A 15,765-nucleotide genomic window follows, 5' to 3' on the forward strand; every position below is an offset into this window, starting at 1 on the left:
ACCCTCAATTTGTTTCCTGCGATTAAGAATTCCTCATATCAGTGAGGTCATATGATACATGTCTTTCTCTTTTTGACTTATTTCGCTCAACATAATACCCTCCAGTTCCATCCACGTCGTTGCAAATGGCAAGATCTCATTCCTTTTGATGGCTGCATAATATTCCATTGTGTATATATACCACATCTTCTTTATCCATTCATCTCTGACATTATATTCTATATTTATATGTTTCCCTATGTCTTCTAGAATATAAGTTAAGAACAAGGAGGTATCTCTTATGCCATTGCTGTGTCCCGAAAATGTAAAATAGTGCCCACATGTAGTAGGTACTTAATAAATTTTTATTGAAAGTATAGATAAATACATTTAATTTAATTTAATCCACTCTTGGAGTCCTGTTGTCTACAAATCTGACCACTCCTGAAAGTTTGCTTCTTGTCAAGATTGCCTTGTTGAGCTCTCTGTCAACATAAACTAGTTCTTCTTAGATATCATCATAGGAATGTGCCTGTTAATGTAAGCACACAGCCAATATTTCTAGAATGAGCCTCATTATCTTCTCTTTCCCACTACCTTCTATTGCTCTCCTCCTTCCTCTCTGGTCTACTGATCTTATGCTCCCATGTATTGCCTGCCCAACCTTTGACATTATTAAACACTGGAGTCAGAGCCTGGTACTTATCCGGGGCCCCCAAATCGTCCTTCACCATCTGCTTTAGAAACAGCTGTTAAAAAAAGAAGAAGAAGAAGAAGATAGCAGGAGAGGAAGAATGAAGGGGGGCAAATCGGAGGGGGAGACGAACCATGAGAGACGATGGACTTTGAAAAACAAACTGAGGGTTCTAGAGGGGAAGGGGGTGGGAGGATGGGTTAGCCTGGTGATGGGTATTGAAGAGGGCACGTTCTGCATGGAGCACTGGGTGTTGTGCACAAACAATGAATCATGGAACACTACATCAAAAAGTAATGATATAATGTATGGTGATTAACATAACAAAAAATTAAAAAAAAAAAAAAAGAAATAGCTGTTAAGTCCAAACTTAACAGTGAGGACGGTGAGGACTCCAGTTTTCCTGCAGCTTATCTTCTTCCTCAGTGAATGCTAACTCTATTTGGTTCCCAATCCCTTCTGCAGTTTCAGTCACAGGTATCAGAACTCTGAGGCAACTCTTGGGCTTCAAAGCTAGGGGCAAAGCAAACCGTTGAATGTCAAACATTCAAAGAAAACCTGGCCAATCAGTAAGTTCGCAAGAAGATTCCATAATCATAACCTATCCTTAAATCCCCCAGGAGAAAAAGAACTAAGCTTTTTCTGGATGAATATTTGATAAAAATAATTTTAAAGATATTTAAAAATTTAACATGAAAAAAATTCATTTTTTTTTCCAATGGCAAGGAGTCACTTTAGTTGTCTTGACAGCACTGACTGAATAATTTGAGCTGAAGTGGTGAAGCGGGAGGAGTAGCTTTGCGTAATACAATTCTCTCTCCCCTTCCCCCCACTCCTGAGACAGCACATTAATCAGCCTCAGTTGACTATCTGTCTCATTCCTCTCTTAAATAATACCTGTACCAAATGTGAAATGATGCATGTGTGTAATTCCTAGAAGAGATGGCTCCAGATAGGAAGTTCATGGGAGAAAGAATGCAATTATAGAAGTGTGGTCAAAGGAGGCCGAGGTGTGTGTGAGGTTGCTGGAGTTTTCTTTCTTTTGTTTTAACTGATTACTTGGGAATCTCAGAACATCAATTCTCCACTAATAGAGCTGGAGTAGGCCTTACAGAAAACTTCACCCAAACCCCTGATTTTACAAATAAGAAACTGAGGCCCAGAGAGATAAGTGATAGTGTCAGCATGAGGGACACAGATCCTCTGAATGTTATCCCAGCAAACAATTTACTAAACCATGTCATTTGGGTGAAATAATAGCGTTCTACTTAGGAACTATTTTCTCAGCATATAAGTTTTGCTCAATTCCTTGCCATTTGGCCACTACTTTATTGAAAATGCTGTCTTACCCATTAACGACAAATTCATAGTCATCAAAGTCATTCATTCTTACTAGACATCCTGAACAAGATAACCAGTAGACAGTTACATTTTTCATAATAGTTTCTTCTGTGACAATCAACTACCTTAATGCTCTCTCTCTTTTTTTAAAACCACTCTGGCACTGACTCTTAAAATTCCCATCTTCTATATTCAGTAGTGTACCAATAACTGTTTAACAGTTGGCTCTCTGGGGTGGGGCAGGGGGAAGGGACCTGATTTGTAGTATGCTGATGTCTGGTTTAAATACTACCAGGGGTGCCTGGGTAATGCAGTCAGTTAAGTGCCCGACTCTTAATTTTTGTTCAGATAGTGATCTCAGGATTGTAAGATAAGAGCTCTGCATCAGGCTCTGTGCTCAGTGCAGAGTCTGCTTGGGATTCTCTCTCCCTATCCCTCTACCCTTCCTGCTCTCTGTCTCTCTCTAAAATAAATAAATAAATCTTTAAAAAATTTTTAAAAAGTACTCCCAGTGTTGCTTAGTTTAAGCTACCAATGTGATAAGTCCATGAATACAGAGTTAGGAAGGAATACACAAAATCCATTCAGGCAAGCCTGGGTGAGTCTGGTCCACCACATGGCTGTAATCACTCTCTAGGTTCAGTCCCTCTAGTTCTCATTTTTGCCTCTATTCACGCATACATACAACCATTTACATACTTGTTAATTTTATTTAAATGACTACCATGGTTTTTTTTTTTTTTTACTCCACAATTTTACTACAAAATTTCTCTTCGGTTTCTACCCAGCATTTCCACCCACTGTCTGCTGTCCACCTTAAGTTACGTTTGCACATGACTGAAATCACTGGCCTCCTTCTAATTTGCCATCTTCAACATCACAAATGTTCTTATCAACTTAGCTCAAGATGCCACACTCTTCACTCTTGGCTTTTTATTCATTCTTGCCATACATTTAACCAATACCTGAGCCCTGTTAAATCTACATACACATTAACAGTGCCATCCAGCTCTCACTTCCTCCATATATGAGCCTCAGTTTACTTGTGTCACTGAAATGGAAGCTAAAGCATTCTGCCTCAGATATCTCCTTTGGCAAATTGATCATGCACATCTATAAAGAACTATTTTTTTCTAAAAGTAAGAACATTCCATTTACCACACTAAAATACCTCACACAGAGCATCCCTTCACCTGTTGTATAAAGGACACACTGTTCTGTAGGTCAGAAGTCTGGCACATGGTGGCTGGATTCTCTGTTCAGGGTATCACAAGGCTACAATTAAAGTGTCACTCGGGCTGAGTGCTATTCTGGGACCTCTGGGGATAAAAACAAAAACAAAAACAAAACTAGCCCTTCTCCAGTCTCATTCTTGTTGTTGACAGAATTCAGTTCCTTGTGGTTGTAGGAGTGAAGTCTGTTTACTTGCTGCTGGTTGTCAATCAAATATTGCTCGCAGCTTTTAGATGCCACCTATATTCTTTGCCACATGGTTACCTCCATCTTTAAGCCAACAACAGTGCACCAAAATTACTACTTCCTCTTCTGCCAAAAGCTACAGAAAATGCTTTTCTTTTAAATGGCTCATATGATTAAGTCAGGCACATCTGGATAATCTTCCTATCTTAAAGTCAACTGATTTGAGAAGTTTATTATATATGCAAAGTGAGTCCCTTCACAGCAGTACCTAGGTTGGAGTACACTGAATAACTAGGAGAAGGCATATGTACATACATACATATACTAGAGGCCAAGAATCTTAGACTATCTTAGATTTTTGCCCACCATAACATCTGCTGATCCTTTGATCACACCACCTATTTCCTTAATATTTTTTAGGTCAGAACTTGAATATCATCCTGTGTGGAAGCTCCTTATTCACAACCCTAAAATTCTACTCTTTTTTTAGTACTATTTATCTCCACTTCTTGCCTATTTTTTTTCACATTATCAAAATCCATAGTCATTTCATATTTTGCTTCTTTCTTCTTTTTCCCTCACCGGATGCAAGTTCTATGAAGGCAAAGAAAGATATTTGTCTTGTTCAACAATTTATCATTCACATTTTATTCTGTAAACCCTTAATAAATAATTGTTAACAAAATTATTAAATGTAGGAATAAGAATTTAGTTTATAATAAATTCACTTATTAAATCATTTAATGCTTGATGATGACATGTGAAGGTGCAAGAAATTGTTTGGAAGGACACTCCTGTTCTTCATAGAAAGTTCCCCCATATTGTCATCTGATTGGTGGTAGTCAAGGTAGGAGTCAAGTACATTTTCTTTTTTTTCTTTGTTGTTTTGTTTTTCTATTTTCATTGTGGAAATTATAAAATATGCATGAAAATATAGATGGTAGTATAATGAACCTTAATATACATATAATTCACCTTCAATAATTATCATCGGTTTGCCAATCTTGTGTCATCTAAATTCTAATTTCTTTTTCTAGGTTATTTTAAGCCAAACGTTGGACATCAGGTCATTTATTTGATAAATACTCTGCTATATTTTTCTAAATAACAAAGATTAGTACTTTCTTAATATCATCAAATATTATCCAGCACCCAATGCATGTTCAAATGTTCTAACTGTTGGTATATTTGACTCAACATATAAATAGGTCTACATGTTGTGTGTTAGGTCTTTTTAATCTTTCATTCTATAATTGAGGTCTCCATTTAAGAATTGTCTTTTGATTTATTTGTTTGGTATAATGTCACACCTTCCAAATTCAACTGACTTCTTCCCTTATAGTGGTTCTACTGTATCTATCTTGGTTCTCTCTCTACTGTGTTGTCATTGCTCCTAGGCTTTTAAGTAGACAGAACTGAGAATATTTTAAGTAAAAAAGTATCACAAATTCATATATTATTTTCCATTCAAACTTAAAATTGAGGGTTTTTACACAACTTCTTTGATTTTTATATTTAAATCATGTATCTATTATTTGATGCTCTTGATTCTTAATCAACAAAATTTACATTATTATTTGTATGTTTAGATAACATTATAAGTGGTATGTACATATAAGATCACTTTTAAAAATATCAATATTATTGCTAATAGGACTACAGACAGTGGTTTAAAGATTACTATGTAGTGTTTTGTCCTTAGAATATATACCATTAGGGATACAATAAACCAAAATTTTGTGTTATAAAATCACTGAAGTTAACTTTTGTCTCTCTGTTGCAGTGTAACCAACAGGATTAGCAATTTGGTTCATTTGTTCAAATATGTTTTTCTTTATTTTTTTTAAAGATTTTATTTATTTTAGAGAGAGAGAGAGTGAGCACGCACAAGTGGGGGGAGGAGCAGAGGGAGAGGAAGAGAGAGAATCTCAAGCAGACTATGTGCTCAGCGTGGAGCCCAACATAGGGCTCAATCTCACAACCCTGATCATGACCCAAGCTGAAATTAACAGTCGTATGCTTAACCGACTGAGCCAGGTACCCTGTGTTTTTCTTTCCTTTTTAAATTCAATTTTGTTTTTAATTTGTAAAATATTTACATGGTTCCAAATTAAAAACTATAAAACAATGTGTATTTGGAAAAGTATTATTTTCTTCCCTGTCCCTCCTTCACCCTCTTCCCTCCCTGCCCTGATAGATAACCATTTTTATTTGATTTGACTTATCCTTCTCTCTGTGTATGTGGGTGGGTCGGTACACATGCACATGTGTGTTTCCCTGTTAGATGTACAGAAAGTAACACACTTAAAACATTGATCTGCATCCCCCACTTCCACCTCTATTTGGCAATGTATGTTGGAGATATTCTATAATCTCTATAAAGAGATCTTGTTTATTCTTTTTGCACACTTTTATAGTATTCCATTTTTGGAAGTATATCATGGTTTATTCAAACACTTCATTAATGAAGGCTATATGTATGTTTGTAATTACAGAAAAATGCAATTGCATCATAATCATAAAAAAATTAGGTGTTGTGAAAAACATGTGCACATGTCATTTCATATTTTGACAGTTTAACTTTTGGTGGAGCTGCTGTGAATGGTAACAAACCTTACTGAATCTTCTCTCCCCCTGCCTTTCCAAATACATCTTTTCTCTCCAAGAGAATGTTTACCTGCTATGCTGTGTGAACTCTATGTCAGGCCCCACTTCAGAATCTTTAATACCTACAGAAATTACTTTCTCTCCCACTTCTATCTAGCCATATTTTATTCATTATTCTGGTCACATATTGAACTCCGGCTTTTCCATATATTGTTCCATGCCCATCTCATCTACTACTGCATTCTTTCTGCTTTGAAATTGCATAACGGGATTATTCCTCTTGGAACATAATTAGTAACCACCCTATAGTTTTATTGAGATGTGGCATATGTCAGTATCATATTATTACAGTGAACTATTACATTCTTTTAAGGCAAAAACCATCACATTTTTTCTATATCTCAAACTCTATCATTGGATTGATTACAATATAAGCATACAGTAAAAGTACTTACTGAATTGAATTAAATCAAATTGGATTGATTCTCTTAGATCATCAGTATTTTCTGAGGCATGATATAGAGTTATTCTATTGTGAGCAAACATACCTTGGTGAAGCACAAAGTAGAATGGAGCTTTTTTAAAAAAATGGTTTCAGGATCTGTCTTATTCAACAAAGAAAAACAGTGGGCATATAGACAGAAAGATGGGTTACAACACAACCAGAGAGGGGTATTATTGTGGGTCTGATTTAAAGGTACTCATACCAGGTTGCATGGGTGATATAATGCAATAAGCACATATTTAAAAGCTGCTAGGAAGCCTATGGTGTCCATAAACAAAAATGCCTTACTGAACAGAATCTATATATAATGACAAAAGAGAAACATAAGATTTTTGATCAGTAGAACTGGCTCCAAATCAGTTTTGTCACTTTCCAATTATGTCCCATTGGACAAATTACTGAACCTCATTGAGACAAGGAGGTAGTAATGAGATGCTCAAATATCTGATAATAGGATTGAATATCATAAAGTATTAAAATGTGATTTTTGATTCTGTTATTGCTAGTTATAATTCATATATATATGACATATCTATATATATAATAAAGATATAAAACCAAGAATGGTGAAATGACTTCCATAAAATTACAAAAAGAGTGGTCTCAGTTTGGGAACTTGAACTCAGTGTCTTTATCTCTGATCCAGTCATAGTTGTACATCTGTCAGGTATTCAGTGTTTCACTATACTTCTTTTTAACATTGATGGAGTACCTTTGCATTGCCTTTTTTCTACTAGTTTCAATAAATCAGGTAAATGAACACACTCTATTTAACCACTTTGAACTTGTCTGCTACATTTTCATTTAGAATTATCAAAATATTTTTGTTTTTGAGCTACTCAATGTGGAATTTTTTTTCCTATTAGAACCTGAGATTTGACCTGCCACTTCACTGAATATGGACCAGAAATTATCACTTCCACAGTCATGATTTGCAATCACTTCAAGCTGTCAACCCAAAAGTGAAAAGCTCTGAATTTCATAATGTATTCCCAGAGTCAAGTGGTCTTTCCAAATAAGATTTTTTTATTATTATGTTTAAGAAAACCTGTATAGCATTTCCTAGCTCCTCAGTCTTCCAGGTCTCCAATGTCAGTTCCTGAAGTAACTAGAAAACCTGCCAAATCTGACCTTCTTTAAACAACATCTCTCTCTTTTTTTCAAGAAGAAAACTGTAAAGATCAAGTCACAGCTGCACGTAGTACCTAATTAAACAAGTGTAAGAAAGCAGAGAAAGGTCAGGTTGTCAAAAATCATTGCTGTATCTTTACTGGATTGTATTTAAAGACTGATTGCAGCGAGGAAAATAACTCAATAAGGTGTATGAGACTGGAATAACAAATGAACTCAAGGGGCAGACTTCTTCCTGGCATATAACTAAAGATTTCAAGATAAAACCTAGGTAACAAACCAAGGGAAATGAAAGGGAGAGAGTATGTGGTGAGTAAAACAAACATCTGATATTAATATGGAAAAGAGGTTCCATCGGCCAAGTTCAAAGAAGGAGACAGGACAAAATTACAGATGATAGTTCATCAGCTTGATTTTTTTTTTTCCTTTTTAAATCAAGCAGTAAAAAGAATAGGTGTGTGAGAGATGATACAAGAAGAGGTAGCTGTGATTACATGATCAAGATAAAATAGAAAAAGGGGGAAATTAAATATTTTAAATTACTAAAACATTTAGTCAGGTGTGGAGAATATTTTTAATTACCTGTAATGATTCAGAGCTTCCTAGGTTAGACATCATTTATCTGGAGGGTCATGTAGGCATCCTGTTTCTCTTCTATACTTCCTTTCACTGTGAGTCAAAGACCTCTAAAGAGCCCACCCTAAGGAAACCAAAGTACACAAGCATTGCTCCAAATTAGCAGCTTCTGCCTTGAGAGGGAGGGGAGGTAGGGGAAACATTATTTTCTTCCTCAAGTCTACTTTATTTTTGAAATATTGTAGACATAGGCCCATGGGAAATTTGGCGGGGTGCTAGTTAGCATCTGAGTGTAATTTTCAGTTCAGTACACTTTGGTCTGTTTTTTCAACTCTCCTAAGTCTCTTGAGGACATGGTATAATCTGAAGGATAAGCTTTGTGGCCTGTGGGAATGATCTGTTTGTGTTTTTTACAAGTGAGCTGGAATACACATTTTGCATGTTTGAGAAGACCTATCATTTCAAGGGAGAAAATATACAATAGAGTAACTACCTAAAACAAATAGGTGTAGATGCAGGGGTGTGTGTGTAATTAAAGTAGTTCTTTATTCATTCTGTCAGAGGTCCTTGGGTCTTTTTTCCAGTGACATCATTTAAATATTTATGAACTAAGCTATAATAGAATCTAAAAAAAAATGCAAGAACAAGAGAAAGTACATTTTATTACTGTGACAGATGAGAATTCTACCTTTTCCCTGAGCCCTCAGAATGGCATGGGTGCCATCTTGCCATGAATCACCGACAATGCATTTACATAGTGTACCGTTGCAAGTATAATTGCAATTTGTTGTAATTTCTGCTCAAATTCCTCCCTGACACAGTTGATTTATTTTGCAAGTCAGTGCATCTAGAGGGTGTACTGTGTTGCATTATGGGCCTTTGATATAGAACCTTTGTTTTATAACAGGGAAAATAATTAGCTTTTGGATAAGCTTGAGTTGTGATGTCAGGCGCTATCCGTGGTGCTGAAAGAAGTTATTAGGGCCGAGCTAATGAAGGCACTCAGCCAGGCTCTGCCACCTTACTAATTTGTCTCTTTAGGGTTTTAGTAAAATTAAAAATGAGATAAGCACAAAATAGGATGAGTTTTATAGGAAAAAAACTAGCAAACTTGTTGATAGAAGCAATAGAGACCCCCTGATAAAGCTAAATTTAAGGGAAATTTTCATTTATCCTTTGTTTGTTATCCAAACATTATTTCCCTTAGTGTTCATGATGGGATTGGTTAGGCATATTTTAATTAACTTTTATAGGGGTTTCTCTATTTGGGATTTCAAAGATTTTTCTGGAAATTATCAGCAAGTTGCAATGTCAGCATCTACCCTATGTCACATAAGAGTCTAATTTCAGGGTACTTCCTTCCAGGGTACAAAGTAAACTCGCGTTAAAGTAAATACTATAGAAGAGGTGGAGGTAAATGAGTGAAAGTTGGTTTTGAAAAAAATAATATTTAACCAAAAGTAACTCATACTTGTCTGTCTGTCTCTCTTTGAATTGCTAAAATACAATCTAATTGTTAAATGCCTTATGTTCCCTTTGATTTATGGGACCTTGGAATGTGTTTGCATTGCAGCCAGTAGTATGTGTAACTTGATGCTGGTTAGGGGGATCTGCGGGCTCAGCTCTAAACAAAATCATCGACATCTGGTTATTTTATGCTCTTATTAGGTTATAAAATACCACTCAGGTATACAACAGTAATCACAAAGCTACAATGCTGGGAAAAAATAATCACGTTAAATTGACCTTCATGAATAACAAGTGAGGTTCCATTTCACTTCATTTCTGTTCATTTTAAAACTAGCATTAGCTTTTCTGGCACATAATTTTTCATTGTTTGCTGAACACAGCTCTATTAGAATGATTCACTGTCTTTAATATTAGTGATTATGGTCCATTTCAATTACACAGTGTGTTATATAGTTTATTGTATTACTCTCCATATCTCTGCTATTTGACTCTGCTGGAAAAGATTAAAGGTAGCAGGGGTGATAAGAAGTTGGGGTTCTGTGGGTGGAAAGGAACCCCTGTAAACATATGGTAATGTGAAGAAACTATCACAGGCTTTTCAAAATGGCAAGATAGCAAGATGAGATTAAGTCATTTTATTATGTCATTTGACACCAATACTTTATCATTTCTACCTTCAATACGTGTTTTTTTTCAAATACATAAAATTCACGAGGTATAATTTACATACAATAAAATCATCCATTTAAATGTACAGTCCAAAGAATTTGATAAAAGTATACACCCATAAGTCTACCCTACCAATTGAATACAGTACTTCTACCATTCAAACATGTTTCCTCATATTCTTTTCCAATTTGCTCTCTCATTCACTCAAGGTACTGTGATATTATTTCTACTACAGTTAATTAATTTTGGCATTCTTATAACTTCATACAAATGAAATAATAGAGAATATACCCTATGTGTCTGATGTAATTGTGGAATTCACTCCTGTTGTAGTTTTGAGTAATCTGTTTTATGGTTTAGATGTATACCATTTTATACCTTTGCCATAAATACAATAATTTGGTTGTATATTCATAGATGATAGACATTGGGTTGTTTCAATTTTGTGGCTATTTTTTAGTAAAGAGGCTATAACCATTTGTGTACTTTTTGTGTATGGATGTATGTTTTCATTTGTTGTGGCTAAATACCTAGGAATGCAATTGCTGGGTCATACGGTAAGAGCGTGCTTAACTTCATGAGAAATTACCAGATATTCTCCAAAATACCATTTTTAATCTTATCAGTTTTATGGTACTTGTAGTTTCTGTATATCTAAATCAACACTTTTTATTGCCAGACTTTTAAATTTTATTTATGCTAGGATTATGTTGGTACTTTCTTGTGATTTAAAATTAATTTCCCGGGCGCCTGGGTGGCTCAGTTGGTTAAGCGACTGCCTTCGGCTCAGGTCATGATCCTGGAGTCCCGGGATCGAGTCCCGCATCGGGCTCCCTGCTCGGCAGGGAGTCTGCTTCTCCCTCTGACCCTCCTCCTTCTCATGCTCTCTGTATCTCATTCTCTCTGTCTCAAATAAATAAATAAAATCTTAAAAAAAAAATTATTAAAATTAATTTCCCTTATAATTATTATGGTTGAAAAAAATTTCATGTGCTTATCATACATTGTTATTTTCCTTTTTTAAAGTGTAAATTTATATCATTTGCCCACCTTTTGGATTTTTGTACTCTTATTATTGAGTTGTAAAAATGTTTGTAATATCTTCTGGGTAAAAATCCTTTGTTAAATGTATGTATTTACATTATTTTCTCTAAGTAACCAGGTTTTAAAAAAATAGTTTCTTTAGATGAAGTCCAATTAATATCTTATTTATTGTTTTTTTTGTGTTCTTAAGAAATGTTTGCCTATCCCAAAGTTGCAAGGATTTTTTCTTATATCTTGTTCTAAGTTTTGACAGATGTTTATACCCATGAAACTATCACCACATCAAGACAGGGAACCCCAAATTCCCTCATGCATTTTTGTATTCTCTGCTTCTGCCCCTTCTGAAACCTACCTACTTACCCACAAACAACCAATGATATGCTCATTATCACTATAGATTAGTTTGCATTTTCTAGGAACTTATATAAATGGAACTATAAAGCAAGTATTATTTTTGTCTGATTTCATTAACTTAGTGTAATCATTTGAGATTCTTTCATGTTATTGTGTGTTCAAAGTTTATTCTTGCAGATTAGTTTCTTTTCTTGCTGAGTAGCATTACTTTGCTTGAATGAACCACATTTTGTTTATCCATTCACCTGTTGATGAACATTTGGGTTATTTCTCACTTCAGACTATTATAACTAAAGGGGTGTGTGTATGCAAATCTTTGAACAAATGCATTGTGTTCACTGGGTAAACATCTAAGAGTAGAATGGCTGGGTCATATGATAGGTATATATTTAACATTAAAAAAAAAAAAGAAAGAAAGAAAACCTACCAACCTGGAAAAAACAAACAAATACTACCAACCTGTTTTCAAAGTGGTTGCACCATTTTACTTCTGTTCAACCACAGATGAGAATTCCAATTTCCCCACATCTTTGCTACCACTTGGTAAGACTAGTCTTTTAATTTTAACTATTTTAATAAGTGTGTAGTGGTATCACTTTGAAGTTTTAACATGTAATTCCCTAATAACTAATGATATGAAGCATCTTTTCTTATGCTTACTTGCCATCTGTAGATCTTCTCTGAATTATCTTCCCCAGCCCCCAAAGTGCTGTGATCTTCAGGTTTTCTAGTCTAGCTGGCTACAAACATGCCTATTCCCATGTGAGTTACTAGTTCCTTGTAATCTTTTGGATGATTCTTTTCCTGGCTTCAGTTAGTTTTATCGCACACATGCTCTGATCAACACTCTTCCATTACTTTGTTCTCTATAGTTAAGAGTGTGTTTCTTAGTTTTCTTCTCTTTTTTCCCCCCATACTCATTTGTTTTAACTATAGAAAACAAGCTGATGGTTACCAGAGGGGAGCTGGGGGTGGGTGGATTAAGTAGGTGATGGGGATTAAGGAGTGCCCTTCTGAGGAGGACTAGGTCTCGTATGTAAGTTGAATCACTAAATTCTGCAGCTTGAAACTAAATTTACACTGCATTTTAACTAACTGGAATTTAAATAAAAGCTTGGAAAGAAAACAACAAACAAACAAAAAAACACTCCTCCAAATACTCAAGGGCACCTTTCCGTAAATTTCTAGAACTCTTAACATGGCTGTGTCCTTTATGTTTCTGTATCTTTTTAACAGTAGTCTCTTGTTCTCTTTGGACTTTCAGCTCCATCCACTAAACTCAAAGTCCACTGGGCTCCACTTTTGTTACCACTGATTGTGTCATGCCTTGGAAACGAGATCTCAAGTCTGTAAGCTGGGAAATGGTAGGGCATCTTTATTTCCTGTCTCTTAGAAATCACTCTCCTTTGTTGCCTGCTATCTTCAAAAGCATTGTTTCCAATATTTTTTTGTTCATTGGTTTGCTGTTCTTGTTTCAGTGTAGAAGAACAGGTAAATCCAGTTCCTATTATGCCATCTTGACTCAAAACACAACTCCTGTCCTTTTTATTAATTTTCTTGCTTTTTTTTCCTGGCTAGAAGCTCTACTATGAAGTTGAACTGAAGTAATAATAGTGGAAATTCTTGTATTATTTTGGTCTTAAAGGAAAATCTTTATTTTTCCCCATTTAAATATGTTAGCTCTAGGATTTTTGTAGATGCTGTTTATCAAGTTAATTTTTTATTTAGTCTTTGGGGCTGCTGAAAGTTTTTCTTATTAATACTGACTTTTATTGAGTCTTTTTTTTTGCATCTTTAGGGAAGATCATGTGGCTTTTTTCCTCTGTTCTATAAAGTTATGGATTATATTGATTGATTTTCAAATGTTATTTCAAACCTTGAATTCCTAGGCAAACCACATTTTGTCATACTGTATCATCCTTTTTATACATTGATGGGTTTGTTTTGCTAATATTTTGTTGAGTATTTTTGCATCTCTGTTTATGAAAGACATCGGTATATAGTTTTTGTGTGTGTGTTTCAGTTTTTGTTTTAATAATCTTGTGTATCAGTGTTATGCTGGACTCATACAAGGGTTGGGAAAGGTCCTGTCTTTCATCATTTGCTAAGTATGTGTAAGACTGATAAGATTTATACCTTATAAATTTGAAAGGATATACCTGTGAAACCATCAGAGTCATATAGTTTTCTTTTTGAAAAGATTTTAAGTTTTAAAAGATTTTAAATCCAACTTTTTATTGTATTAGTTATGTAGGTATTAAGATTATCTTTGTGTGTGTGTGTGTTAATTCTGGTAATTTCTAGCTCTCTTAAGGATTGTATCCATTTCACATAAATTGTCACTTTTTTTGGCATAAAGTTATTCATTGTGTCCCTTTATTTTACTTTTAAAGTTTGTAGAACCTATAGTGAACCTTCTCCTTTATATTGGATATTAGAAATTTGTTTTTTCTTTATTTTGTTCTTGATCAGTTTAATGTTTTCTTCTATATTTAACTTTTCAAAAAACAATTTATATTTTATTTTCTATTTTTGTCCTTTTTCTGTTTTATTAATTTCACTTTTATCTTTTTTCACTTGTATCTTATTTATTACATTTACTTTAAATTGAATTTATTCTCTTCTAGTTTTTTATGATAGATACTTAGATGACTTATTTTAAATCTTTGGTTTTCTTCTACCATAAGCATTTGAAGTTGTAACAGTTCTTCTAAGCACTTGCTTTATCTGCAACCCATGAATTTTTATGTGTTATTTTTTCATTTCCATTGAGATAAAAATATTTTTTTCATTTCCTCTTGCACTTTCTTTTTTGATCATGAGTTGTACAGAATTATATATTTAATTATAGCTCTTTGGGAGGATTTTGTAGGTATCTTCTTTATTGATGTTCAATTCCATTATTGTCAGAGAACATACTCTTTATGATTTTAACCATTTGAAATGTATTGAGACTTGTTTAGTGAGTCAGCATATGATCTATTTACTTCTTACTTAAATGTCTCATGTGTGTGAAAAAATGTTATTCAATTGTGAAGTTCTGTTATCAAGTAGATCAATTTGTTGTATGGTACTATACTCTGGTTTCTCTTCAAAACGCATAAATCTTTTGCCTTTTACAATTTGTTGTATGGTACTATTTGATTATTCTATATTTTACTGATTTTAAGCCTACTATTCTACCAATTACTGAGGAAAGAATGTTGAAATCTAATAATATAATTATTTGTTCAGTTCTTCCATATTTTGTTTGATACTTTTGGAAGATCCTTTGCCAGAGTGTTCTTATATTGTCTTAATGATTTGACTTTGAATATTTTGAAATGCCCTCCATCTCTGATAATGTTGCTTGATCTGCAGTCTCTTTTATCTGATATTGACACATCCACTGCAACTTCCTTAGCAATTAGGGTTTTCATGATATATGTTTATATCATTTTACTTGTAAATTTCTGTGCATTAAGTGTGTTCTTATAGCAAGCATGTAGTTGAATATTTATGTTTGATATTGTCTGCTTTTTATTTAATGTTTTAGTCCATTTACATTTAATGTAATTAATGTTATTAATACATTTGTCTATCATCTTGCTTTTTTTTGGTCCTCTCTGTTCTTTTTTCCCTTTTCCCTCTTTTCCTGCCTTCTTTTGTATTATTTCCTTTAATTTTTTTTAACTTAATCTATTAACTTATTTGATATAAATAAGCCAGTAAAGAACTCAGTATAACTTTTTGTTTAATTATTTTCATTGGTTGCTGTAGGGTTTAAAATGTGTATTTTTACTGTATCACAACTTACTTTCAGATAGTATTATACCAATTAATATATAAGGACCTTAAAACCATATGCATTCCCTATCTCGCGTAGTGTCCTTTGTGCTATTATTTTTTATAAACTTACTTTTACATGTGATAAATTATGTCTTATTTTTGCTTTATGTGGTTAACTATCTTTTAAAGATATCAAAAAGGAGAAAAT

The sequence above is a fragment of the Leptonychotes weddellii genome, chromosome 14 (genome assembly GCF_054177405.1).
Source record: "Leptonychotes weddellii isolate Sample4059 chromosome 14, ASM5417740v2, whole genome shotgun sequence".
NCBI lineage: Eukaryota > Metazoa > Chordata > Mammalia > Carnivora > Phocidae > Leptonychotes > Leptonychotes weddellii.